The sequence below is a fragment of the Bubalus kerabau genome, chromosome 7 (assembly GCF_029407905.1).
Source record: "Bubalus kerabau isolate K-KA32 ecotype Philippines breed swamp buffalo chromosome 7, PCC_UOA_SB_1v2, whole genome shotgun sequence".
Classification (NCBI taxonomy): Eukaryota; Metazoa; Chordata; class Mammalia; order Artiodactyla; family Bovidae; genus Bubalus; species Bubalus kerabau.
In genome coordinates, this window is record NC_073630.1 from 29536237 (window position 1) to 29562490 (window position 26254).

Below are 26254 nucleotides of genomic sequence, written 5' to 3' on the forward strand. Positions count from 1 at the left end.
AATCTTACACAATGTCAAGATCTCCACTCAGAAAAGAGCACCTCGAGAATGGACACCATTTAGCAAACTTGTTGGTGAAGGCATCCACTGGGGGTGGGCTTAGGTTCTCACAGAACTTCAAGGGCTCCAGCCCCAGATCCTCAGTGTGAGCTGTCCTGTCTGGCCCTCCAGTGGCAATAGCAGAGGCTTCATAGAAAAGATCACAGGGCAGGAAAGTGAAAGTGTGAGTCGCTCAGTCCTGTCCAACTCTTTTCGACCCCATGGACTGTAGCCCGCCAGGTTCCTCTGTCCATGGGATTCTCCAGGCAAGAATACTGGAGTGGGTAGCCATCCCCTTCTCCAGGGGATCTTCTCTGACCCAGGGATGGAACTCAGGTCTCTTGCATTCAGATTCTTTACCATCTGAGCCACCTGGGAAGGCTTCACAGGACTTGAGCACAATTCCTTCCTGCAACCTATTCCTTCATAATTTATTTTTCTGCTTAGACTAGCTTTACTGTGTCCTCTTTACATCTGGATAGATTGACTGATACAATGTTGTTTCAACAACAGTATTCCACTGTGGACTTACTTCGATTCCACTAATGTTCAATGAACTTTTCCTTCTGTTGAAACTCCTACCAGACTCTTCAAAAATACCACAGCCATCTCCCTGTGGAGACAAACCCATGAGATCTGGGCATTGAAATGGTCCTTTTAAGAACTATAAATAATTCTCTCTGATATATTGCTTTCTGGATTTGAAGAATTAACACAACAGAGAAAAGATCCCCCCTTAAAGTTCAGGTTTTGAACGCTAAGTTAGTGTGACCTAAATCACAGACCGGGTTCCCATAAGTTTTCCACAAGTGTAAGAGAGAGAGAAGTCTGGTAACAACAGAGTGTGGAGCAGGACAGCTGGTGCCTCCAGAGGTTTTGCTAAAACTGTGGCTTTCAACCTCAACTGCACATTAGAATCATCTGGAAAAATTTTTTAAATCCCAGAGCTTGGGACCCACCCTTAGGGATTATGTTCCAATTGGTCTGGAGTAGGGCCTGGGCATCTGTATCTTTTAAAAGCTTGTCAAACTAATTCTAAGACCATGGTTGAGACCTCTACATTAATGCAAATTCAGGCCATATATATAAGCTGGTATTCTTTGGTGATCATTACCATGACTACTTGCCATGACCTGATATAGATGTGTCTCAGTTTATACAATCGAAACGTTCATACATAAGAATATACAGCCAATGATATGTTGATTGCCACTGGGAGTGACAAAGCCTCAGGTTTCCAAGGTGGCGCTAGTGGTAAAGAACCCGCCTGTCAATGCAGGAGACACAAGAGATGCTAGTTCAATCCCTGCGTTGGGAAGATTCCCCGGAGAAGGAAATGGCCACCCACTCCAGTAGGTTTGCCTGGAGAATCTCATGGACCGAGGAGCCTAGTGAGCTACTGTCCATGGGGTTGCAAAGAGTTGGACATGATTGAAGCAACTTAGCACGCACCCTCACATGTGGCAAAGCCAACAACAACAACCCATTCTGCAGCATCCACCATAGCCTAATGAGCACTGCTCACCTGAGCTGCCCAGTATACTTGCTAGGAGAGTGAAGCCATATGTTGACTGGATACACTTGGTTCAGAAAAGCCTCCTCAATAATACCTGTAGCACTTCATTTAACATAGGACTTTATAAAATAAACAGGAGGGTTAGTAAGAAGTGACCCTACCCTGTGGTATGCATTTGATATCTCTTAGTACAATGGCACCCCACTCCAGTACTCTTGCCTGGAAAATCCCATGGACAGAGGACCCTGGTAGGCTGCAGTCCATGGGGTCACTAAGAGTTGGACACGACTGAGTGACTTCACTTTCACTTTTCCCTTTCATGCATTGGAGAAGGAAATGGCCGCCCACTCCAGTGTTCTTGCCTAGAGAATCCCAGGGACAGAGGAGCCTGGTGGGCTTCCATCTATGGGGTCGCGTGGAGTCGGACATGACTAAAACGACTTAGCAGCAGCAGCAGCAGTACGTAGTTGGAGAAGGCAATGGCAACCCACTCCAGTACTCTTGCCTGGAAAACCCCATGGACGGAGGAGCCTGGTAGGCTGCAGTCTATGGGGTCGCTAAGAGTGGAGCACGACTGAGCGACTTCACTTTCACTTTTCACTTCCATGCATTGGAGAAGGAAATGGCAACCCACTCCAGTGTTCTTGCCTGGAGAATCCCAGGGACAGGGGAGCCTAGTGGGCTGCCATCTATGGGATCGCACAGAGTCGGACATGACTGAAGCGACTTAGCAGCAGCAGGAGTACATAGTTAATGTGGAAACACACATACCCGGGAATAATTAAAATTAGCTACCAATAGGAACTAGAACAGTAATGAGTTGTGGGGAAGACAAAAGCACTGGGTTAGCTTGTAGTCTTGCCCAAGAAGCCAGCAGAGAGATGTTCCTGGGGAATAAATGATTGTCAGAGCAGCTAGGAGACATCCCAAAACAGAAAACCAGAAGGCAAAATGGCCCCAACTGAGATCATTCTAATATAAAATCAGATATTAGAATCGGGTAGTACATTCACACAATCCAAATAAACCAGTTCAAATAAACACGGGCACAAAAGCGAATGGAAGAGTGAGAAGCAAGTAACAAAAATAAGGCATGCTGGGCTGAATCAATAGGTACAAGTTAGCCAGAAAGGGGAAGCCGAGATTTGATAGGAGGCAGGAATAAGGGGAAAGTAGAAGGATCAGTTTTATTCAAATTAAACCCCAAAACTTGTGTAACCCAACAGGAGGGTACTGCAGTCCCTGCCCCAGGGGCACCTTCTGACCCCTCTCCAGGGGCTGCTGACAACACCAAGCGCGGCTCAGACCATCTTGCTCCTGGCCTGAGCCCAGGTGCTTGATAAAATTGCCTGGCTCTCTGTTCTCTTCTTCCCAGCCCTGCCCACCCTGTCTTCTTGTTTGGCTACACACCTGTCAATCATTCCACATACCAAAGAGGATGGGGAAATGATAGAACACTCTCAGACTCTTGTATGCAATTGCTTACAGCTTAGTCCTTCATGCTTTCACTACACAGGCTCCAGCCACTGATATTCCTGTTTGCTATGTTAGAAATCAGTGACATGTAGCTTGTTTTTAAAAACCATTACGAAAATGTACAAGACCTAGGAAGAAAACCATATGTTTTTATTAAAAGGTACAAAAGAACATCTGAACAAAGACTTTCCTAGTGGAGAAGGCAATGGCAACCCACTCCAGTACTCTTGCCTGGAAAATCCCATGGGCAGAGGAGCCTGGTAGGCTGCAGTCCAGGGGGTCACGAAGAGTCGGACACGACTGAGCGACTTCACTTTCCCTTTTCACTTTCATGCATTGGAGAAGGAAATGGCAACCCACCCCAGTGTTCTTACCTGGAGAATCCCAGGGACGGGGGAGCCTGGTGGGCTGCCGTCTATGGGGTCACGTTGAGTCGGACACGACTGAAGCGACTTAGCAGCAGCAGTAGCAGTGGAGAAGATACAGTATTGCAAAGATTCATGGAGAAACAGACAAATAGGTTAATGAAACAGAAGTGGAAATCTACAAACTAACTCATGGGCATATGGAAAGTTCATATATGATAAATGTGACACTTCTGACCAGTGCCAAAAAGACTGTTTACCTAAAGTGTTAGGACAATTATTTATCCAGTTGCAGAAGCGGTTGTAATTTCCATGCCTTAAGCTCCGATCAGCCATGGCAGACAAACAGAGGCCTGTCTAGGACACCTGCAAGATCACTGCGCTGGCACCAGCTTACATTGCAGAGACACCTGCTACTGAAACAGGGAGAAAGGGGTGAGATTAACCCAAGACTGGGGCTTCTGACACTGCTGTTCAAGGACTGAGCTCAGTGCGGAGGGCCTCAGAAAATTTAGAAGAGTGCTCAGAAAAAATACACACCTGACCTAGGGAACTGGTCAATTTTCCCATAGAAACATCCTTATGACATCTAGAAATGTTGGTTTAGGTTAAAAATTCCTTAATAATTATGGAAAAAAATTATAGAGACCACAGTCAGCAGATTATCACAGGCAGTCAAATCTGGCCCTTCAATTTGTAAACAAGTTCATTGGAATGCAGGCATGCTCACTTGTATAAGTATCCTCTATGAGTCCCTTAGACTGCAAGGAAATCCAACCAGTCCATTCTAAAGGAGATCAGTCCTGGGTGTTCTTTGGAAGGAATGATGCCAAAGCTGAAACTCCAGTACTTTGGCCACCTCATGCGAAGAGTTGACTCACTGGAAAAGACCCTGATGCTGGGAGGGATTGGGGGCAGGAGGAGAAGGGGACGACAGAGGAGGAGATGGCTGGATGGCATTACCGACTCGATGGACATGAGTTTGTGTGAACTCTGGGAGTTGGTGATGGACAGGGAGGCCTGGCGTGCTGCAATTGATGGGTTCGCAAAGAGTTGGACATGACTGAGCGACTGAACTGAACTGAACTGAATGGCTGCTTTTGAACTACAACCATGGACATTGAGTAGCTGCAAGAAAGATGTTAAGGCCTGAAAGGCCAAAAATATTTACTATCTGTCCCTCTGCAAGAAAAGTGTGCTGATCTCTGATATATACCAAATCTTTCAAGGACTAACCTCACAGCAAAAAAGCAAGGAAGCTCAGTGGAAAGGGTTCTGAGCTGGGAAGAAGAGAAGTGATCTGGTCTCTAGAATCAGATCTGCTTTCATTAACTAGGCCACTAGCCAAGTGAAAACCTCACTTCACCCTCTCAGGACTCAGTTTCTTCATTTCTAATAATGGCATTGCTGCTGCTGCCAAGTCACTTCAGTCGTGTCCGACTCTGTGTGACCCCAGAGACGGAATCCCCGTCCCTGGGATTCTCCAGGCAAGAACACTGGAGTGGGTTGCCATTTCCTTCTCCAATGCATTAAAGTGAAAAGTGAAAGGGAAGTTGCTCAGTCGTGTCCGACTCTTCGCGAGCCCATGGACTGCAGCCTACCAGGCTCCTCCGTCCATGGGATTTTCCAGGCAAGAGTACTGGAGTGGGGTGCCATCGCCTTCTCCAAATAATGACTTTAGAATAAGATTATTTTGGGACTTCCCTGGTTGTCCAGTGATTAAGACTCTGCACCCTCAATACAGGGTGTTTGGGTTCAGTCCCTGGTTGGGGAACTAGATCCCACATGCCATGCAGCCAAAAAAAAAAAAAAAAAAAAAATAAGATTCTCTTGAGATCTGAAGACTATAAAATGGTCACAATGAGTTAAAAATGGAAATCTTTGTGAAATTTGTTGCATGCTCTTACTTGTCATTTAAAAAAATGTATCTTCTTATTGTCAAAGAACAAAACTGTTTTGTAAGATTACTGTGAAGGAAAGAAAAGAATTTAGAAGACAGAAATCCTCAAATCAGAGCACAGATGAGAAAGAAAATCGCACCTCACATATTTCAAGGCTTTGATTTTAACTCTTCACCCACATCAGTAATCTGACTCTTTGCCATAGAGAGACAATTGCATGTATTTGCATTTTTTCCTGTGTGTGAGAATTTAATTTTTTACAACCCGCTGTGTTTTTCAGGCCCTTTAACTAATAGGCTTTTATCACCTTATGATTGCCTGATTTTCCTCTTAATTGCTTTATGACAATACAACTTATTTTGATGGCTCCCACCCTGCGGTTTTACTTTCTAATGAGGACTTTATGAATGTGTGTGTACAACTATGCATCTGCTTCATTTTTCAATCCTTCTTCTTCCCTGTAAGTGGAGAGTGGAACTGGGATATGACACAGAGCCTGAAAAGCCCTTCCTGCTTCCCAAGTGGGGAGATGCCCGCACATGGAGCTTCCTCTCTCCCAACAAGCCTCACCCCTGTGCACGGGTGTGGGGAGGGATTTTCAGTCACCTGCACATGGCTCTTAGAGGTGTTTACACACACACACACACACACACACACACACACACACTCACTCACTCATACACACATACACGTTGTATATAAAGGAGACAACGTGGCTTGAGGCCATTTGGAGACAATACCACCCCCCACCCAGGTCTGTAATTTGGACTCTATCTTCCCATACACAGTGTTTATTAGATTTTTAATTTGGATAAGTAGAAGAGTTCATTGTTTTGAAACCAACCTGAATACGTTCAGAACTGATTTTCAAAACAGCCATTTTTTTCCCCTTCATAAATTCTGCAGTTAAAGTTTCTTTAACAAGCCATCTGATAAGCATAAACACATTCGGGTTCACTCAGTTGAGCTCCCCATGAATAGCATCCCGCTCCTCTAGCTATTGACTGTGACCAGTTTCTGGAGTTGAAGACACACAAGGATCACGGACACTGAAATCCACGAAGCTGGGGGCGTGATGGGACAGCACAAGGGCCCACATCCCTAGTAATACAAAGCAGGTTACCATCCACTGTTTTTGTAAAGCATCTTAATGATCTGATAATAGCTAGCATTTATTGTTGAAGGCAAAAGGAGTAGAGGGCAGCAGAGGATAGATGGTTGGATGGGATCACTGATTCAACGGACATGAACTTGAGCAAACTCCGGGACATAGTGAGGGACAGGGAGGTCTGGCGTGCTGCAGTCCGTGGGATTGCAAAGAGTTGGACATAACTTAGTGACTGAAAAACAACGACAACCATATCTTGAGAGTCCACCTTGTATCTAGTACTTTATATACCGTTTCCTTACATCTTTGAGCAGATTTAATAAGATGATAGGCTTTATTCCCACTTATGAACTACATTGACCAAGAGTCAACATATGGCAGAGCTGGTGTTGGTGACAAGTATGTTTTGATCCCCAAGCCCAGCTCTTACAAAGGTCTGTTTGGTCTTTCTTTCAAAGTAGTTTCTTCTTCATTGGCTCATCTGATTCTGTAGCAACCCTGCTGAGACAACAGGGTGGACACCCTGGTGTCCCTTTTACAGACAAAGATGGGGGAATAAGTATTATCCCCAAGCCTCTAAGGGATAGAACCAGAAAACCTAGTCTTCCGGATCCCTCATCTGGTGCTCATTCCATAAACACATTTAAAAAAATAAAAACCTGTAATCAAAGTAGAAAGTTTAGTGGGAAATGTACTTACAGACAAGTCAGAGGACTGAGCTCTCCCAAATCTTAACTCAGAAACCAACAGGTGCTGGGAGCCCCATGACCGGTAATCAGCTCTGTGGTCTCAGACAAGTGGCCTAACTTCCTTAGGTCTCCTCATCCTCACCTGGCAAAATGATCGGGCTGAACTAGGTGGTCCCTGAGGCTCCTTCCAAATCTGGGGGCCTGTGAGTCTATGACCCACCACCATGGTGGAATGACCATGACCAACGTGGCCTGGAGATAAAAACTATCCTCTCGGATCATACCACAATGCAGAGGGAACACAAGGAATAGTTTTACCTAAATTTATAGTCAGAGCGGTGGTTGGAACCATTGGGACCACACTTGGAATTCCTAATGAATTTGAGCTGTACAAATAGCTCATAGAACTCACTGAAGAAGTTTAATGTGAGGATAAAATGAGATAGCAGATGCCCTTTAGACAATGCTGCTTGAAGAGCTAAAGAATTACATCTAGTCTCAATTTGAGAAAACGGAATGGATACTTCAACTCTGCTTTGTCCTATTTGTAATGTCACAACATGATGCTGAAGATTCCTATTCCTTTTAACTCCTTTCTGTGGATCATGTTAGAGTGTCATGCAACCTTTTCCACCACCTCTACCACAGAGGCTGGTGGAGGTTCCCGGGTGAAGATTATGGACAACTTTGTCAGCTCAGCCACAATGATAACTTTCTCAGCTTAGCCACAGTGATAACAACTACCAACTTTTAATTGAGCACTTAGTATATCCTAGTCCTTCTGCTTAGCTAACTTCATCTAATCCTCACAATCCTTGCTGGGAAGTCAGCAAGTTTCTTTCTTTCTTTTCTTTTAATGAGGTCACTAAGGTTTTAAACTGGAGAGTTTGAGTAACCTTCTCACCATCATACAGACCAGCAAAACCAGAATTTGAACCCTTGGAAGTTGGCCCCTGGAGCACATGCTTGTAAGTGGAGTAGGCAGCTGTGGCCATCTCTAAGGAACACTGTTCACCAACCTCCAGGGAAGAGCATGAGACAAGACAGGCGTGGGGCCCCTGGTCTCAGGAACTTACCAGCTAGTGGGGAAAAAGACTGACTTGTGTCATTATAAGCAGGATGACTATGATCAAAGGGAAGCATGGGTGGGAGATTAGTGGTTTAACTGGCTTGGGTTGCGTGGGAGGGGAGCAGTGAGAGCAGAAAACAGAGCAAGCTGTGTGGGAGAAGACAAAGAACACCCTACCTTCTCCAACAGGCCCACAAAGTAATGGGCAGGCGATGGGGCGATGGCGGGCAGAAGGAAGATATCTGCTAAAGGCTCGAGGCAACAGCAGCGCCCCCTGGAGGGCAGGTGGTTAGTTCGCTTGGGGCCCAGAGCGCATCGCTTTGCCATCCCTGAAGTCCCCAGTGATGACCCAGAGTCTGAAGGAAAATGCCAATTAATATTTAATGGGTACAATTTCAAAAGCACTAACATTTTGGGGAAATATTAATCATCATCATTGGCATTTATTAAGTCACCACCAGGTGCCCGGCACTGTTCTAAGCACCAGTATGTGTTAAAAACCGCCAAGTCCCAGACACCATTAAAACCCTCAGGTGGCACAGGACAGATTGAAGCACAGAGAAATGTCCCAGCCAAGTTTCCTGGCGGGTGAGTGACAGAACTGGGATTTGAATCCAAGCAGTCTGACCCACAGCCTTCCCTGTTAACTACCACTTTGGGTCAAGTTTTCATTCAGCAAGGATGCCTATGTGCCTTATAGAGTAAACCTTTCTGGATAACTAAGCAATTCCTTTATTGATACTTTGAATTTATGATTCTGAAACCCTATTTACAAAGCCATCAGGGCACACATGGATGAAATTGTTTCTGACTTCATTGAATGCATACATGTTCTCAGAAGCCAATAAAGTCACTCCAACTTTCACCACTCCCGTTTAGTCAGATTTAAAGGAAGCAATCATGTAGTAATAGTAGGAGTCCGTTGGTGTAGAAGCAATAATATCATATCATTGCTGAAAAGAAGTGAAATGTCTGTTTCCTGTGAAACGCAGATCCTTTAACATATCCTCAGTTTGTAAATCTGCGGTTGAAGAACAGTGAAACACAATACATGATACCACATTAAAACAAAACCATAATGACCAGTGTTTGGTTCCTAGAAGAAAGTGGTGCTGTTATCAGTCAGAAATGATAAATAATGCAAAGAGAAAGCTTTGAGATTCTAACCCTTCCAGTCAAAGGCCCAGATCTGAAGCAGGAAAACGGGCCCCCCGGTTGGCCCCCCCCCCAAGCCGGGGGATAATGAGGCTGGCTAGCAGCCACCACTGTGGGTTCCCCCAGTCCCCAAACCCACAAGTCACCACCACAGCTTTTCTCCTGCCTCGAGGCAACCTTCAATTTCAGAAGGGCACAGAATCAAACAGAAAGCAATTAGTGTGGCAAAACCTTGAAAAGAAACCAATAGTCAGGATCTAGAGGTTTTTTTTTTTTTTTTTTTACAGAAAGCCAGGATTTCCTTATTTGCAGAGAGAAACAACAAGAACTATTAAAAGTTTCAAATCATATACAATTACTTTCAAGTCGGGTTTGGTGAAACATAAATAAATTTCATATCAGAGCTTTAGCCCCAGTCCGGCGCTGTTTGTTTGTTTTAGGGAACGCTGCTTTCATCTTGGAGAAGGATGTCATAAAAGCACATTTCAAAAAATTACCATTGGCACCCAGTTTCCTATTTGATTACATCTTGGCACACAGCCCTGCCAGTATTACAAAGCCCCTATCTTGGTCCCTCTGATTGGAAGATAATCAGAAGTACTACCTACCTTTCACCACTCCCACCCGCTCCGCTGGAACAGTCGTAAGCTGCAGAAGCTACAAGAAATAACTGAAATTATTTAAGAGAGTCGGTACTTTCCGTTTTAGTTTACCTCAGGCAAATTCAACAGGCCCCCCTTGAAACAGCGACACTAAGAGCTCTAGCAAGTTCGAAACACCAGATAGCAATTACAAGCTGAGAACTAAATGCCGTAATTAACGAGACATACACTTTAATCTAAAACAAGTCAAAAATGTTGCTGGATAAAGAAAAAAGTAAAGTAAAACTCCATAATTATAATAAATTGGTGTACGGTGCATAGATTTCTCCACCTACAAACAACAAAGAATATTGTGTCTTTGGGAGACTAGTCAAGTGTTTTCCAATTAACATTTAATTCTGATATAGATCTCACACTTTAATAAATACACAAGTCAGTTTTACACTTGAACCTCAGAGATTTATGCATATCAATGCTGCCTAACCCATACCCATTTCAAATGGATTCTTACACGAGTTATATATCCTTTTCATAATCACCATTGGGATTAAATATCTTATGCATATTTTTTCTGGTTTCCTCTGTTCCTTGCAGATGAATTGATGGCTAAATACATTTGATATTTTTCTTATATATTCTTTTGTGCTTTCCCTGGAAATCTTTCAATTTCAACAAATTTGTTTCTGAAAATCAATCCTACATGCACTGACTTTTCATTGAAAGCAACATGTATTTTTCGTCTGTAGCAGACTTCTAGAATATGTGTAGAAAATACTGTCATACACCCTTGAGGGTTTGTTTTTCTTTGTCTTAATACAATTGGTGAGTACATTGAAGGGAAGATGTGAAGGAGGAGGAGAGAGAGAGAGAAATATAGAACCATTCTCTGATCATTTTAAGAGCTTCTGCGAGGATCAGGGCAATATGAAAAGGGGAAAATAGACTGATAGGCGAAAGGCTTTGTGATCATAAAATGAATGTGTCAAGGTTAAAGTATTCCTCTAATCCCAGGCTGCAGGAGGAAAGCCACTGCTAATAAAGTCCTTCCACGCAGTTTTATTCACCAGCTTGCTCTTCACAGATGGAGACAGGAGTGCAGTCCGGAGGCCAATTACAAATCACTCTTCTGATTCCTTTAATCCCTTTGTTTCCATTTCTGATCAAAATAACTTTTTTTAGACAGTAAAAGGGAAGAACTTATAAATAGTCTAAATCTTCAGCTTAATAGAACGGTCTCAGCTAGAGTTGTTTCTCCCCCTCAACCTTTCCCGACTCCTGCTGACCCCTCCCACAGCTCCTTCATGATGCTGGGAAGTCAAGTCAAGTCAGTACTGTGAGCGCAGTAAAGCCTGCGTTTTCCCTGTGACCGAGGAGGTCACCAAGTGACCCCAAACCTAAAAATAAGCCCTTGCTCAAATACCTCTTCAAACCTGAACAAAATTGGAGGAAACCAGCCATGACTGTTACTATCAATATCTCCAAGGATAATGGTGGCAATCACTCACAACCACTCAGTTCTTATGTACCAGGCAGTGTGCTCAGCACAGTATACTCACTCTCATAGCAGCCCTATGGGGTAAGTACTAAACAGTATTTTTCAGGGAGAACTCGCTTGAAGCTAGCTAGTTGAAGGCCATACAACCAGAACATAAGAACACAAAGGAGCACAGACTTGAGATCTTGGGCAATGCATCATAAAGCCCTAAGATTTCAAGAGCTTGCCTTAATATCTTTCAGTTTTTCAGGGTTCCAAAGGCCTAAGCAAGATATCCCCCTGTTCTCACCAGATATGCTTACCCAGACCTAGTAGGAAAGGCTCCCCACCTGATTAGCTTTTTATTAGCTGCACCAGCTTACACCTGACCTGGTCTTCAACCCAGTGGTATTTACCACCCTATCAACTTACTAAATTAGTCCAACAAGCCAATCACATCCTCCTGCAGGAATCAGGGAACATCACTTGTTCCCTGGTTCCCAGGTAACTCTCTTGTTATTACAAAGCCTTTTGCATATTGCAGGCTTCCCCCGTGGCTCAATGGCAAAGAATCCGCCTGCCAGTGGTGGAGACGCAGGAGACATGGGTTCGATCCCTGGGTCTGGAAGATCCCCTGGTGGAGGAAATGGCAACCTGCTCCAGTATTCTTGCCTGGAAAATCCCCTGGACTGAGGGGCCTGGCAGGCTACAGTCCCTGGGGTTGCATAAGATTTGGACACGCGTGAGCAGCCGAGCACACACGCACACCTTCCATGGCCCCTTCTAGTTCACTCTGCTCCCAAGTGCAACTCCCACATGGCCCTGGTTAGCAGCCGATGTCCTCCTGCCCCAGACCTGGAGAATAAGTGACTAAGGGACTGCTGTCAGTGTCGTGTGTCCAGACATCTTACACTATTTAGGCCAGAGGATCCCTCTGTCACCAGCAAAGTGACCAGGAGGCAATTAGCACAGGCAGGTGACTCAAGCCCCTGAGGCAGATTCTTTACCACCTGGGCCATCAGGGAAGCCAGGTGGAACATGAAGTGGAGGCAAAAATAGTCAGGAGTGGTCCCTCCCCTTGTAGCCACACTTTATGCTGCCCGCCCCCCTTACTTAATCTTCCTAGCAGCCTTGAAAAGTACCTCATCTACTTTACAGATGAAGTTACTGAGGCTCGGAGCCATGAGGTAACTGAGTAACTGAGTTCACTCAGCGAGTGAATGCTCGAGCTGAGACTTGAACCTGGATCACATTCTTTTCACCATGTAACCCTCCAAGTCCTGGCTCTGCTCACAACCACATCGTCTGAGATGCACTCGAGATTCCACTCAGTTGCGAAGTCTTCAGTCACCCCTGTGGGTGAAAACTTAACGCCCACCTGGGAGAATCATTCTCTATATTGTAGTGGTTTCTTTCTCCTGAGAAGAGCCAGGGAGGGTATCCCTCACTGTGGATCCCTCAGCATGGTGGTAGATCTCCCCAGGAGAAATGACTGTGTTTATTTGAAAACAGCATCTGGCCTCGTGGCACAGTCGGTTCAGAGCTGTTGGTTTCCGTTCAGTAGCCCCAGCTCTCATCCCACCAGGACTGGTCAGCTCTCCTGGTGGGCTTCCTCGCCTTGTGGGCACAGACCCCATCCCTGAGCAGTACCACCCAGGTGGCAGGACAGGGAAGACTGCCCCTTGCTGAGTGGACACTAGGCAGCAATTCAATGTTAAAATGTGGAAGGGGTCAAGTTCTAAGATTCAGATGGGTTCAGTCTGGACAGGCAAATTCTCTCCCTCTCATAAGTTTTGGCCAATGTCTATATAACAATACTCCTTTTAATAAAATTAAATTTGGGGCTAGAGGAATTATTTTTTTGATGCTATATTTTTGGTGGTTGCTGCTTTATTTGTTGTAATGGGTTTTATATATATATATATATATATGTTTGTTTGGTTTTTTTTTTTTTTTTGCCTCACAGGGCCCAGCAGTTTAAGTGTCAGAATCCTAACCACTTAAGTGCCAGGGAATTCCTTAATAGGTTCTATTTTTGTTTGTTAGTTTGAAAGAGGGATTATTTGTTTCCAGTACAGGGCTGTCTTTGGGTGGAAAGGCAGCTCCAACTTTCTGAAGGTCCCAGAGCAGCATACTGATGAGTCATTTGCATATCTTCACGTGTTGAGCCACTTTGATAAAAATGGTGTGACCTTGAGTCCATCGCCATTTTCTTAGCCCTCAATTTGTTCAGTTATTGGGTCAGATATGCTGTAAGTTCAATGCCAGGGCTTCCCAGGTGGAGTTAGTAGTAAAGAACCTGCCTGCCAATGTAGGATACATAAGAGACATGAGCTCAATCCCTGGTTTGGGAAGATCCCTTGGAGGAGTGCATGGCAACCCACTCTAGTATTCTTTCCTGGAGAATCCCATGGGCAGAAGAGCCTGGTGGGCTATAGTCCATGGGGTCACAAAGAGTCGGACATGACTGAAGTGACTTAAGCATGCACTCACCCAAGTTCAATGCCAGCTCCCTATTGATAGTATTATTGTAATTATCTCAGGTTTATAAGGAATGCTTCTCTATAATGTTACAATGTGGATTTACAGTATCTGATTTCTAAGTATTGGGGTTTCTGATGGTGAACTTTTGGCTTTCAGTAACTTGTCTGTTCCCTCAGGCAGAAGTTCCTCTACCCACTCCCGTTCCCCATTTCTATGGGGGTAATCAACCTGCCTTACTAAATCTGAACTGACAATGCATTTGCTTAATCTCTCATCTCACCCAGATTCCTGATGAAGGCGGGAATCCCTCTGGAAGGACATTCCAGTTGGCTGCCTTCTCTTGATAGCGTTAGGGAAGTTCTAAGTGTTTGGAGACCATCCAAAGCTTCATGGTGGTAGCAGGACTCACTCAACCTTTCTTGCTGCTGCTTTGGAATAACATAGGCGCTGCTGGTGACTCAGCCCAGCGGCTCTGAGAAGCCAAGTCTGTGTAGCCAAAGCAAGGTCAGGCCATTTCCTCAGAACAGAGTATGCCCCAACAAGCAGAGCAGGTGAGGTAAGCGCCTCTGAAACTCCCAGACAAGAAGCATGGCCTTCTGGTTCCCTCTATCGTTTCTCTGAGTGCTTCCCTTAGTATCACGGGGAGAAACCTGGACTGTTTTCTTTACACAGAATATTCCCTGCTGTTCTAACTCTCTTCACAGCAACCGCCCCCCTCCCGCCCCTACACCTTGCAGACATGTCCCTTCCACACTGTAGCCATTGAACTAGAACATATCATCAGTTCAGGTGAACAAACAGTTTATACTACAAGTCCAGAGAATCTCAAAGTCCAGGTAACATAGAGATTAGGTGAGTTCCAGGCACAAAGCCGCACATTACTCAATTAGCTTGGCACCAGTTTAAAGCCTTGGGTTCCACTCAACAAACATTAACAGCCCCTTGCTGTTTCCCTCTCCCAGGGGTCCCTCCCCTCATCTCAAACCCTAGTCCTTTGTATTCACTATCCTGTCTTTATTCTTGCTGAGGTTTTTAGCCTTTCATCCAAAGTTATGTTTTGTTACCCGGGAAAACAAGGGTACATTCTGTCTGGTCAACACATCAGTCTGCTGACCTTCAGAGCAAACCCTTTTCTTCCTCTGGAAGACCTCATGGACCCTGACTCTGCCTTCTGAAGTTGCCCACGGGCCTCTCACGTGTTGGAACAAACCCGGTTATGGAACCAGGTTCATTTGCCTGATGCGCATCAAGTCAGATGCTAAAATGAAGAGCAGGGATGTATTCATGAGGCAGTCAAGCAAGTCGCAGATCTGCCTCCTCAAAGGAGAGGGGCTTGGGATAGTTACAGATAGAGAAGCAGGGTGCTTTGAGGTTTGGAAAAATGGGATTGGAAGTAAGGAAAAGGTGAAGTCATCAGTGCTCTGTGGAGGCATATCTGAGTTACATATTTCTTCATGGGACTCATATTCCAAAACTGACGGTGCTGCTGTGATCTGAGGGTGGAGGTTTAGCCCTCTGACATCAAAAGGTCATCCACTGGACATTTTCACAGACCCAGCTGGAGGGTCAGTGGTCCTAACCAGTCTTAACTGGCTGTAACCTGACCTGGAGCAGAGCTGACTCCAAGTTCCTGAAAAACAACGTAAGCAACAGTTACTAAATCGACCCATACGCCAGAGGTATTTTCTATTCAGGGTGGTTAAAGGAGTCTTGTGACATATTGTCTAAGCTACATGAAGCTTGGAGGGTATGCAATTGGCCAGAACAATTAAAGAGAGCTTAGTCAGTGAAGGCTGGTTACAGGATATTATTTATTAGACAAGTTACAGTTTAAGGGATCCAACAGATGACTACCTCCATTTCAGGATTCAGAGCAGCCTCTTTATCTCTACTGAGCTCTGTCTCAGTCTTGATTATCCTGGATCTTCCCAGCCCACTCTGTTTACTATTTTTCTTAGCCTGTGGTCCTATGAAAAGCCCCCGGTTTCTAGTCTTATCCCCTGCATTAGCAGATAGCCCTCTGTTTCCACAGGCACGAGTTTCTGACTGCATCCAGTGGCCATATCCTGCCCTGGCATGTCCTAACAAGGCTGTGTATCTCTCAGCCTCACAGACTGAGGCCTCTGCACATCTTGGCTTCCCATCAATCTGGGTCCCCTAAGACTTCTGAAGAAGAATTAAGAATTTTACTACAGAATTCAGAGGAGAGAGACATGAAAATATGTAACTTTAACACAAAACTTAAAGAACAAGCAAACAATCCATCCATTTATTTATTCATTCCTTCGCTTACCCCTGCAAGAATCATTCATTCATTTGGTTCTATGCCAGATCCATGCCAGGCCCTGAGGAAGCAAAGGGGCCCAGGAACTCAAGTCCAGCAAGGCACACAGATGGGCATTGGGTTCAACCATGTGGTAAGTGATCCTTTAGAGGGAGAAGCAGCATGTTCCCAGTGGGGAGAATAAGGAATTCTGTCTAAAGGGAATATTTGAGGACACATTTTAAAAAAGGAAAAAAAAAAAAGCATGTTGCAACTGAATGATGGGAAAGGGAGGGGTGAAATTATACATACAATCTTTCAAAAATTTTCCTAAATGTCCACATGCATTACTCTGTAAGTTAAGAAAAAAGGCATTGTTTACAAATTAAGATTAAAGTCAACCCTTAATCAACCATTAATGTAATGGGGAGAGGCTGGGTTTTAGTCTCCCGCTCTATTATGTCTTTACATTCCTCAATAGTCTAATTCCTTTATTCATCCTCTCCTTTATCACCCATTTTCTGTCATTTCCTTTCATGTGTTTGGCTAAGTCAGTTAATATTTGCTGAGTATTCATGTGCTCTACTTTACTCCCCAGATTCTCTGAATTGGACTGGAGCAACACGACTGTGAGCAGAAATAACATGTCCCGTCCAGGGTGAGTCACTTAAAAGCCAGGGCGCCTTTCCCTTCTGTCTCTTACTAGGCAGCCTCGGGAGCCATGTGTACGCAGAACATACCACGAGGTGATGAGAGCCTGTTTTCCTGAATTTCTGGGAAGAGGTGATTCCCCTCCGGCGGACTTTGGACTTGGTGTACGTGAGAAACAAGTTTCACTCTGTGGAGCCCTGTGGCTTGGGAGCGCGTTCATTACCACAGCCTGGTCTAGCCTAACCTGAACAACGTGACTGACTCTATCTCCACTGCCTTCTGAATATGAAGTATATTTCTGTAGACACGTTGTATGGCTTAGTGTCTTGACCAGATATAAAATTCTTCTTCCAGTCTTTCCTTCTGACTGCATTTCTTTTGCTCCTTTTCTCTGTAAATGGGTTTGAATGGGCTGCTCCCCCAAGTCAGTCAGTCAACCAAGATGTGGATTTTAATTCACTTGTGCAAATACATGCACCTACCCTGAAGTGCTGCTCCAGCTAAAACTGAACAAAGATACTTTAGGTCAGTTCGCTCTGCCTGTGTGAACCCAGGGTCCTTGTACGCTGTGGACTATCACTCCTCAGCCCCACCCCAGTGAGAAGTCTCCTGGGAAGACAACGGAATGCAGTTCAGCCTCAGGAGGAGTGCCCAAGTACGACAGCTCAAAGACGGCAGGTGACGCGGGTTAGCTCTCACACCTGTCCCCTGCCTGCTCCTGCCCATCCTGGTCTACACATCAGCCTCACACTGAAATTCCCTGGAGCTAACTGAAATGCCCTGAAGAACCTCTGTTGGAAGTGATTCCAATGCTGCATGGTTTCTCTACCGATAGTTTCTTCATCCACATTTTTCAGTTGTATGTATGCATACATGTATGTATGCATGCATGCTAAGTCACTTTAGTCGTATCTACCTCTTTGCGACCCCATGGACTGCAGTCTGCCAGGCTCCTCTGTCCATGGGATTCTCCAGATGAGAATACTGGAGTGGGTTTCCATGTCCGCCTCCAGGGCATCTTCCTGACCCAGGTATCAAACCCGCATCTCTTATATCTCTGCATTGGCAGGTGGGTTCTTTACTACTGGTGCCACCTGGGAAGCCCGTAGGTATGTATGAATATATATAAACGCTTTTTACAGTAAGTTTCTTTGTCATGAAAGGATAGATTAAATCACCTCATTGACCTTGCTAAATAATTTGCTGCAATGTACAGAATTTTACCAGATAATACCTATCATAACATCAGGACTAACCCTCTGAGTTTATATTAAATAAATGCTTTATTTGCCTTTGAGTAGTCATAATAAATCATATCATGCAATGAAATGTGTATCACTGCTTAATAAATGAGTCATTTTTCCCATTTCACTTGCTCTTGCCCAGTTTCCAGCATGATCTGGTGCTTAAAATTCAAGTGGAGGGGATAGAGACCTAAATTGGGAGATTGGGATTGACATATACACACTATCCTATATAAAATAGATAACTATTAATAATCAGGACCTACTGTACAGCAACAGGGAACTCTACTCGGTAATGCCTTATATGAGAAAAGAATTTTTTTTAAGTGGATAGATGTATATGTACAAGTGATTCACTTTGCTGTACACCTGAAGCTAACTCAACAATGTAAATCAACTATATGCCAATAAATTAAAAACAAAAAAAAGCCCTTCAAGGTGAAAGTAATTCATGACTGTAAATGCATGGCCAACTATTCATGAGCTACTTCTTAAAGATATTTTCCTCCAATCAAAAATTATTTAAATCAAGGGAACTTCCCTGGTGGTGCAGTGGCTAAGAAGCTACCTGTCAATGCGGGGGACACAGGTTTGATCCCTGGTCGGGGAAGATTCCACGTGCCATGGAGCAACTAAGCCCATGGGCCACAACTACTGAGCCCAGGTGCCCTAGGGCCATGCTCTGCAACAAGAGAAGCCCCGCAGTGAGAAGCCCTCGTGCTGCAAGGAAGAGTAAGCCCTGCTCGCTGCAACTAGAGAGAGCAGGCATAACGCAGCAAAGAACCAGCATGGCCAAAATAATAAATAAACATTAAAAATTTTTTAATTATTTAAGTCAAGAGAAAACCCTTTGACAAGTTCTTCCCTCGTATAGTTAACTTTTGTCACAGGGCTTCTTTTTTATTCTCTTTTGGCTATTAAGTTTTCCCTTTAAACTGCCTTAGTTTCTATAGAAACAAGAATGTCACTAACGTGGGAAAAGCTTAGATATGTCCAGACAAATGTAATATACAGTAAATTCCTGCAGTGTTTCAAAATGCAGCTCCTGGTTTGGTTTGGTTTGGTTAATCAAAGGATTTCTAGAAGGTCTTTGTCACTACATCTCTGATGTAAAAAATTTATTTGACAGACTACACACTCACCTTTGGGTCTATCCCTAACCTATTTTATAGGTTGATGAAATATTTCCTGAGACCTGAAATTTTTTCTTAAATTTTGCTGCATTGCTTGATTATTTTGAAAAATGGCAGCTGAATTAGAGGATTGTTTATTCCTAGAGCAAAATGCAATTGCAGGTATTCTAGCCTCACCTGTATTTGTTTTATTAGCCTCCAAACATTTTTTTTAGTCACTGAGATTATCTCTAAAGAACACCAACTCAGGGCCTGTCAGAGGTGAGTGACAAGAATACAGATGAGAGAATGCAGAGATAACTTGACCTACTATCTTTCTCTATGGCTTCTGAACAAATGAAATCGATACTGCCCATCCAATCTTCAGAGGAATTAGACTTCCCCGAAGCTTAGATCTAGGATGGCTCTGGGTCCTAAGTAAGCTCCCTTAGCTGGCCTGAAGCAGAAGACCCTGTGCTGTTCTAAATGATAATTTATACACCATCTGCCTTTATTGCTATTTGCTAAGCAAGGTTATACTTTATTCATTTGTTTGTCAAATATTTACCAAGTGTTTACTACTTATTAGGAACTGTTCTAGGTGTTGGGAATACAACAATGATTAAAAGAGGTTAAAATCCATAAGCCCATAGAGTTTACAATACTGCATATATATCCCTGGATAAAATAAGTAAAATGAAATATGTTGGTGACTGCTGTGGATGAGAATTAAGAAGGGATGTTGTTAGAGAATGTAGCAAGGGATGTTGTAACTTTAGATAGGATGGTTAGAGTGTGCGTGTGCGTGCTCAGTCACTTCAGTTGTATCCTACTCTTTGCAACCCTGTGAACTATAGCCAGCTCCTCTGTCCATGGGATTCTCCAGGCAAGAATACTAGAGTGGGTTGCTGTGTCCTCCTCCAGGGGATCTTCCCATCACAGGGATCGAACCTGAGTCTCCTGCACTGCAGGAAGATTCTTTACCACTGGGGAGGCCCCATGGTTAAGGTACTTATCTTTATTATGTAACATCTTTCAGGGTGAAAAGGATACCAGGGTTTGTATCCAGAAGAACTTCTGTATACACATTTCATTGGGTTTCACAAATTCTACTACCAAGATACTTCATTATAAATTGATGGCTTTCTCTAGTTTTGATTTTTCTAATTTTTCTGTTTTTAATTCTTGTGAAGTATAGATAAAACAAAGATATTTTCAGTCTGTATGAAACTTTCAACGTGGTATAACCGATCAATCGCTCGCTCATTTTACAAACTTACTGAATACCTGCTATGTGGCAGACATCATCACAACATATTGATGATGATACTTTCAGTTGCATAGCAAAATAAACATGACTCAAAACAGCAATGTCAAACAAGGAACCTAATTCTCTTGCCATCTATTTTTCTACTCTAATTTCTGTCATTTCTTCATCATCCACTATGGGTCCAATGATGGCTGCCCAGAGAAAATTTCATTGCCTCATAATGCCCAGCAAAAATTTGGAAGAATCATTGTGATTGAGCCATTGAAATCACACGTTCACTTGTGAGCCAGTACCGTGACCAGAGGAAGGAGCACAGTGGCTGGTTTAGCCCAGGTCACATGTGTCTCCCCTCGAACCAGTTTGTAGTTAGCCTCTCTGGTACACATGATCTATAAATGGTAAATAGACCACACTGAGAAGAAAGGACTTGGGAATAAATGCCAAGGCCATAGTATTCACTCCATCTGAATTAAAGATTTAAAGATGAATGAAACTGGCATAGTTCCTGCTTTCAAATAATTTTAAAAAAATTTCCAAACCATTTATTCATGTTGCTCTTTTCATTCTTCTAATTCATTTTTGAATTCAATATAAATATAGTTTGAGATAGGTAATAAGTATTTAATAAATACATAAATAAGAACATATGCACATGGTGTGTCTTCCTGTCCTGAATCTAAGGCATACATGCAGCTAGCTCTGTGTGACCTGGTTCCCTGAAGCCTACCTATGGGGATGTAAGAAAGCACTGGACCATCATCAGGGAAATGCAAATCAAAACCACAATGAGATTATTACCTCCTGCCTGATAGAATGGCTCTGATCAAAAAAAAAAATAACAAGTGTTGGCCAGGATGTGGAAAAAAAGGGAATTCCTGTGCTTTATTGGTGGACATGCAAATTGGTGCAGCCACTCTGGAAAACAGTGTGAAGCTTCCTCAACAAATTAAAAATAGAACTACCATACCATCCATCAATTTCATTTCTGGGTATTTATTCAAAGAAAACAAAAACACTAATTGAAAAGGCGTATGTACCCCCATGTTCACTGCAGCATTATTTACTATAGCCAATATATGGAAACAGCATAGTGTCTATTAATAGATGAATGGATAAAGGTATATATGCACTTTGTGTATTTATACACACAGACACACATTCTGGGATAGACATATAGATATGTCTAGATATATCTCTATATAACAGAATATTATTTGGCCATAAAAAAGTGAAATCCTGCCATTTATGACAACATAAGTGAACCTCAACGGCATCATGCTCAGTGAAATCAGTCAGAGAAAGACAAACACTGTAAAATCTCACTTACATGTGGAATCTTAAAAAAAAAAAAAAAATAAATAACCAAGCTCATAGATACAGAGAACAGATTGGTGGTTGTCAGGCAGAGTGGGGTGGGAAAAATAAGTGAAGGAGGGTCAAAAGGCACAACTTCTCTTTATAAAATAAATATGTCCTAGAAATGTAACGAACAGCATAGTGACTACAGTAAATAATACTGTACTGCATATTTGAAAATTGCTAGGAGAGTAGACCCTAAAATTCTCACCACAAAACAACAAAGACCTTCTGTATAACACAGGGAACTATATTCAATATCTTGTAATGACCTATAATGGAAAAGAATCTGAAAATGAATAGATAAATATTGGGACTTCTCTGGTGGTCTACTGATTAAGAATCTGTCTGCCACTGCAAGGGACGCGGGTTCAATCCCTGATCTGAAAAGATCCCACGTGCCATGGGGCCACTGAGCCCATGTGCCACAGCTACTGAAACCACATGCCAGAGCTACTGAAGCACGCACGCCCTGGAGCCTGTGCTCTGCAACGAGAGAAGCCACTGACATGAGAAGCCCATGACCTGCAAAGAGGAGTAGACCCCGCCTGCCACAGCTAGAGAAAGCCCACCATGCAACAGTAATGATCCAGGGAAGCCAAAAAATACATTAATTAATTACAAAAGAATAGATAAATATATAGAGAACATATATATGTATGTGTGTGTATAACTGAATCACTTTGCTGTATACTGAGACATTGTAAATCAACTATTCCTTGATCAAGAAAACTTCACATCACAAGGAAATGAAGTTTGTAACCGTGTAAGTCAACAGACGTGAACTAGACTTATTATGGTGGTCATTTCACAATGTGTACAAATATCAAATCATTATGTTGTATACCTGAGACTAATCTAAGGTTATATGTCAATTACAGCTCAATTTAAAAATAAATTAAATCTCTCCCCCCCACCCCCAAAAAAAGCAATGCCACTTTTAAGATATCAGCTCGTCCCATCTTCGACTAAAGAAGGAAGACTCTTCTCTGGCTGGGAACATTCAGTTGGGAGTTGACTCTAGAAACTACTGGATTGGTCAAAAACATTTTATGGAAAAACCCAACAGAACATTTTGGCCAACCCAATACATAGGAGATTCTACTGGAGTCCTGAAAACTTTTTTAGAAAAATAGGAATTGGAGCTGGCCCATGAACCACATCATCACTCCGATGGTAAAGAATCTGCCTGCAACGCAGGAGAGCTGGGTTTGATCCCTGGTTGACAATATTCCCTGAAGAAGGAAATGGCTACCTACTCCAGTATTCTTGCCTGGAAAATTCTGGACAGAGGAGCCTGGGGCTACAGTCCATGGAGTCACAAAGAGTCGGACACGACTGAGCAACTAACACCCGCATGAACCACGCCAGACCAGGAACAACTGAGAATTCTGTTTTGTATAGCCTTAAGTTAGCTGCCTTGGCCTTGCTGAGAAAAGGCTGATCCTCAGAGGTTGTAGTACAAACGGAGCTAGGAAAACTCAGCAGACGATGGAACCTGGGGAGTGGTGCCAAACCAGAAACAAGCCAGCAATCACGGGCAATCACTTAAGGCAAAGGGATAGAGAGGCTGTGGGAAATGGCTGCAAGCAGTGGAACTGGAGATATCAGACAGAGTCCTATGGACAGTCCCAGGACAGCACGGGGGGCTGTGTTTGTGGCATCCGCCCATTGCCAAGTGCAATGACATTGCTCTCAGTGGCCACACAGCAGATGTGGACGGAATAACCTGGATTAACCAAATTATTTGTTTTATTGTTATTTAGGGACTGGACTTCAAAACCCACGATTGGTTGCTCAACCTAAAAAAAAAAAATTGACCTCCTGCCACTCCATAAATAATCAGCACCCATGTGATACTAAACAGGAAATGAAAAAGCTTGGTTCATCCCTGGAGGGATGCCATGGATGTATACTGTCAGGGCTGCCGTTACAACATGGATCGTTGACTCGTGGCCAGATGCCCTGGTTGGTTACCGTGCCCTCGGGGATAGAGAATAAGGTGCAGCACTGACAGGGAGTCGACTTTTAGCACTTAACAAGCTGAACGGAATCCACGTGGGAGGTACACTATTGTCTCTGAGAGCTTTCAGCACTCCATCTGATATCTGCTTTATTTTTGTATCATGTTTTCCAAGTCAAACACTGTTTTAGTGTGGATCTGGTGGGAATATGTTCCCACTAAACCATGGGCCAATTTTTCCTCCTACAGGTACATTCTTCGACTTTGATATATCAGTGAATATATTTGTCTTATACAGAACACTATTTCCATATAACCAACTCTTCCTCTTTAGCTCCCTTTCAAATAATAGCAGCAGTTGCTAGATACTTAGTGTTTTCTATGTGTCAGAGCCTGTCCTAAGGTCTTTACGTGGATTATCTTATTTTAGTCTTACTAAAGCTTGAATAACCAAGTGCCATGATCCTCATTTTTCAAATGAGGCAACTAAGTGATTTGCCCAATGACATGTCACTAAAAGATATTTGCCTTGAGATGTTTGTTAACTTAAAATCTACAAATGTGGGAGTATGCAGTACTTCCTAAAAGGCTGCGTGTGTAGAATTGTTGTTTCTTTACTACTGACACCCCATCCGCCATTCCATCGCTTAACAGGTGTCATTGGTGCTCCCAAATTGTCCCATCTGAACTCTGGGCCCAGATATCCAGTGCAGAAGCTGTGCTCACACTTGATTGCAACTCTGTTCAGAATCAGCCAGCATAAAACTTGGCTGATGATTTTGACCCAGAACTTTGAGTGCCTTTGCTAATCCAGCTTTTGGCAGAGTATTTTAACTGCCCACCTGTGGAATTCCTGGCTCCTAGAAATAGTTTAGAATGTCTAGAAAGTGTAGGTTCCACAATGGATAGCGTCACACTGTTGTATTAGAGACTCTTGTCTGTGGAACATTAAAATTCGTGAACTTTGGCTCAAATTCTCTTTACATACTCAGGGCTAGTAACCACTGAGACCAGGCTATCCACACCCCCTTATTATTGTCCAAACATGTTTAATGTAACATTTATAATAATAAATGGACATCGATAAGGCTACACATTTACATGAAATTTTATAAAGTAAATTATTGTGTGAAATCAGGAGGATACAATCACAATATGTAGTTAAGGGGAAAAAAGTTCATATAGAGCAGTAAGTTCCAATTTTTCAAAATGTGTTTATATACATATGTGACTATGGGGAGCATAACAGGAAGTATTTGGAATACTGACCTGTATGTGCTTCTCTGCATAAACCTACGTGCGTGCACGTGCTCAGTTGTGTCTGACTCTGCGACCCCACAGACTGTGGCCCGAGAGGCTCCTCTGTCCATGGGATTTCCCAGAAAGAATACTGGAGTGGGCTGCCATTCCCTTCTCAAGGGGATCTTCAGATCCAGAGGTGCAATGCCCTGGCTCCTGAGGCTCACGCATTGCAGACAGGTTCTTTATCGTTGAGCCACCAGGGGCATGCTTTTCTAAAGTATAGTGTGCATATTGTTTTCTTTCAAGCATTGCATTTATAATTTGGAACCAAAACAGGCCGCTAGATTCATAATTTAGAACTACTAGCCCTCCACCTTCCGGATGTTATCTTTAACATGTATGATTTGTCATCCATGACTTCTACTCTATTTTGTTGTCGCTGTGTTGTCATAGGTATCATCAATGTTTTTAGATGTTTTGCAATTCTAAGAAACTCTTTCAATTCTAAAGAGTAAAAAAAACCCAAAGAATAAGCCAAGAGCTTTTTTCAATGTGCTGAAACTGTTCCTGAAACAGATGAATGCTTTAGAAGCTAAGCAAGGGATTTGGCCTCTGGCCATATAACTGACTGGGAGATCCAAAAACTCTCCTGCTACAGATCGCCTAAGCCTGGGAAGAGATGGACCTGGAGTGACCAGGGGCTGTGGGGTATGGGTAGGGCTGGGAAAGGATGGGTCTAGGCTATGTTTTGAATGTTAAAATGTGCTTCTCAAGCAGCACAGTGGTTAAGAACCTGTCTGCCAATGCAGGAGACTCAAGAGATGTGGGTTCGATCCCTGGGTTGAGAAGATCCCCTGGAATAGGAAATGGCAACCCACTCCAACATTCTTGCCTGGAAAATCCATGTATAGAGGAGCCTGACAGGCTACAGTCCATAGGGTCACAAAGAGTTGGACGCGATTGAGTGACTGAGCATGTAGATCACATACACAGACAATAAAATGACTTTGATTTCTTCACATTAAATACCAGACCAGCAAGACAGGAAGCTCCAAAAGGGTTTCCTATAAAGAGTTTCAGAACTGAAATCTTTTTAGAAAAACTATATAAGAAGTAATTGTATATTTTATAATATATTTTAAATTTCATATCAGCACATTATTAGTCTATTTGACAAATATGTTTTGAACACACACCATATGCCAGGCTCTGTGCAAAGGAGTGAACAAAACAGACAAGGTCCCTGCCCTCAAGGGGCTTATAGTTTAGGCCTGT

General features: G+C 43.3%; 1 long non-coding RNA gene across 1 annotated transcript; it reads left to right on the forward strand.

Moving 5' to 3' along the window:
* Nucleotides 1-12534: 12534 nt before the first annotated feature.
* Nucleotides 12535-17083, forward strand: LOC129657175 (uncharacterized). Its single transcript, XR_008716581.1, has 3 exons — nt 12535-12581; nt 16210-16295; nt 16848-17083. It is a non-coding gene; the product is annotated as an uncharacterized LOC129657175 (long non-coding RNA).
* The last annotated feature ends 9171 nt before the right edge of the window (nt 17084-26254 follow it).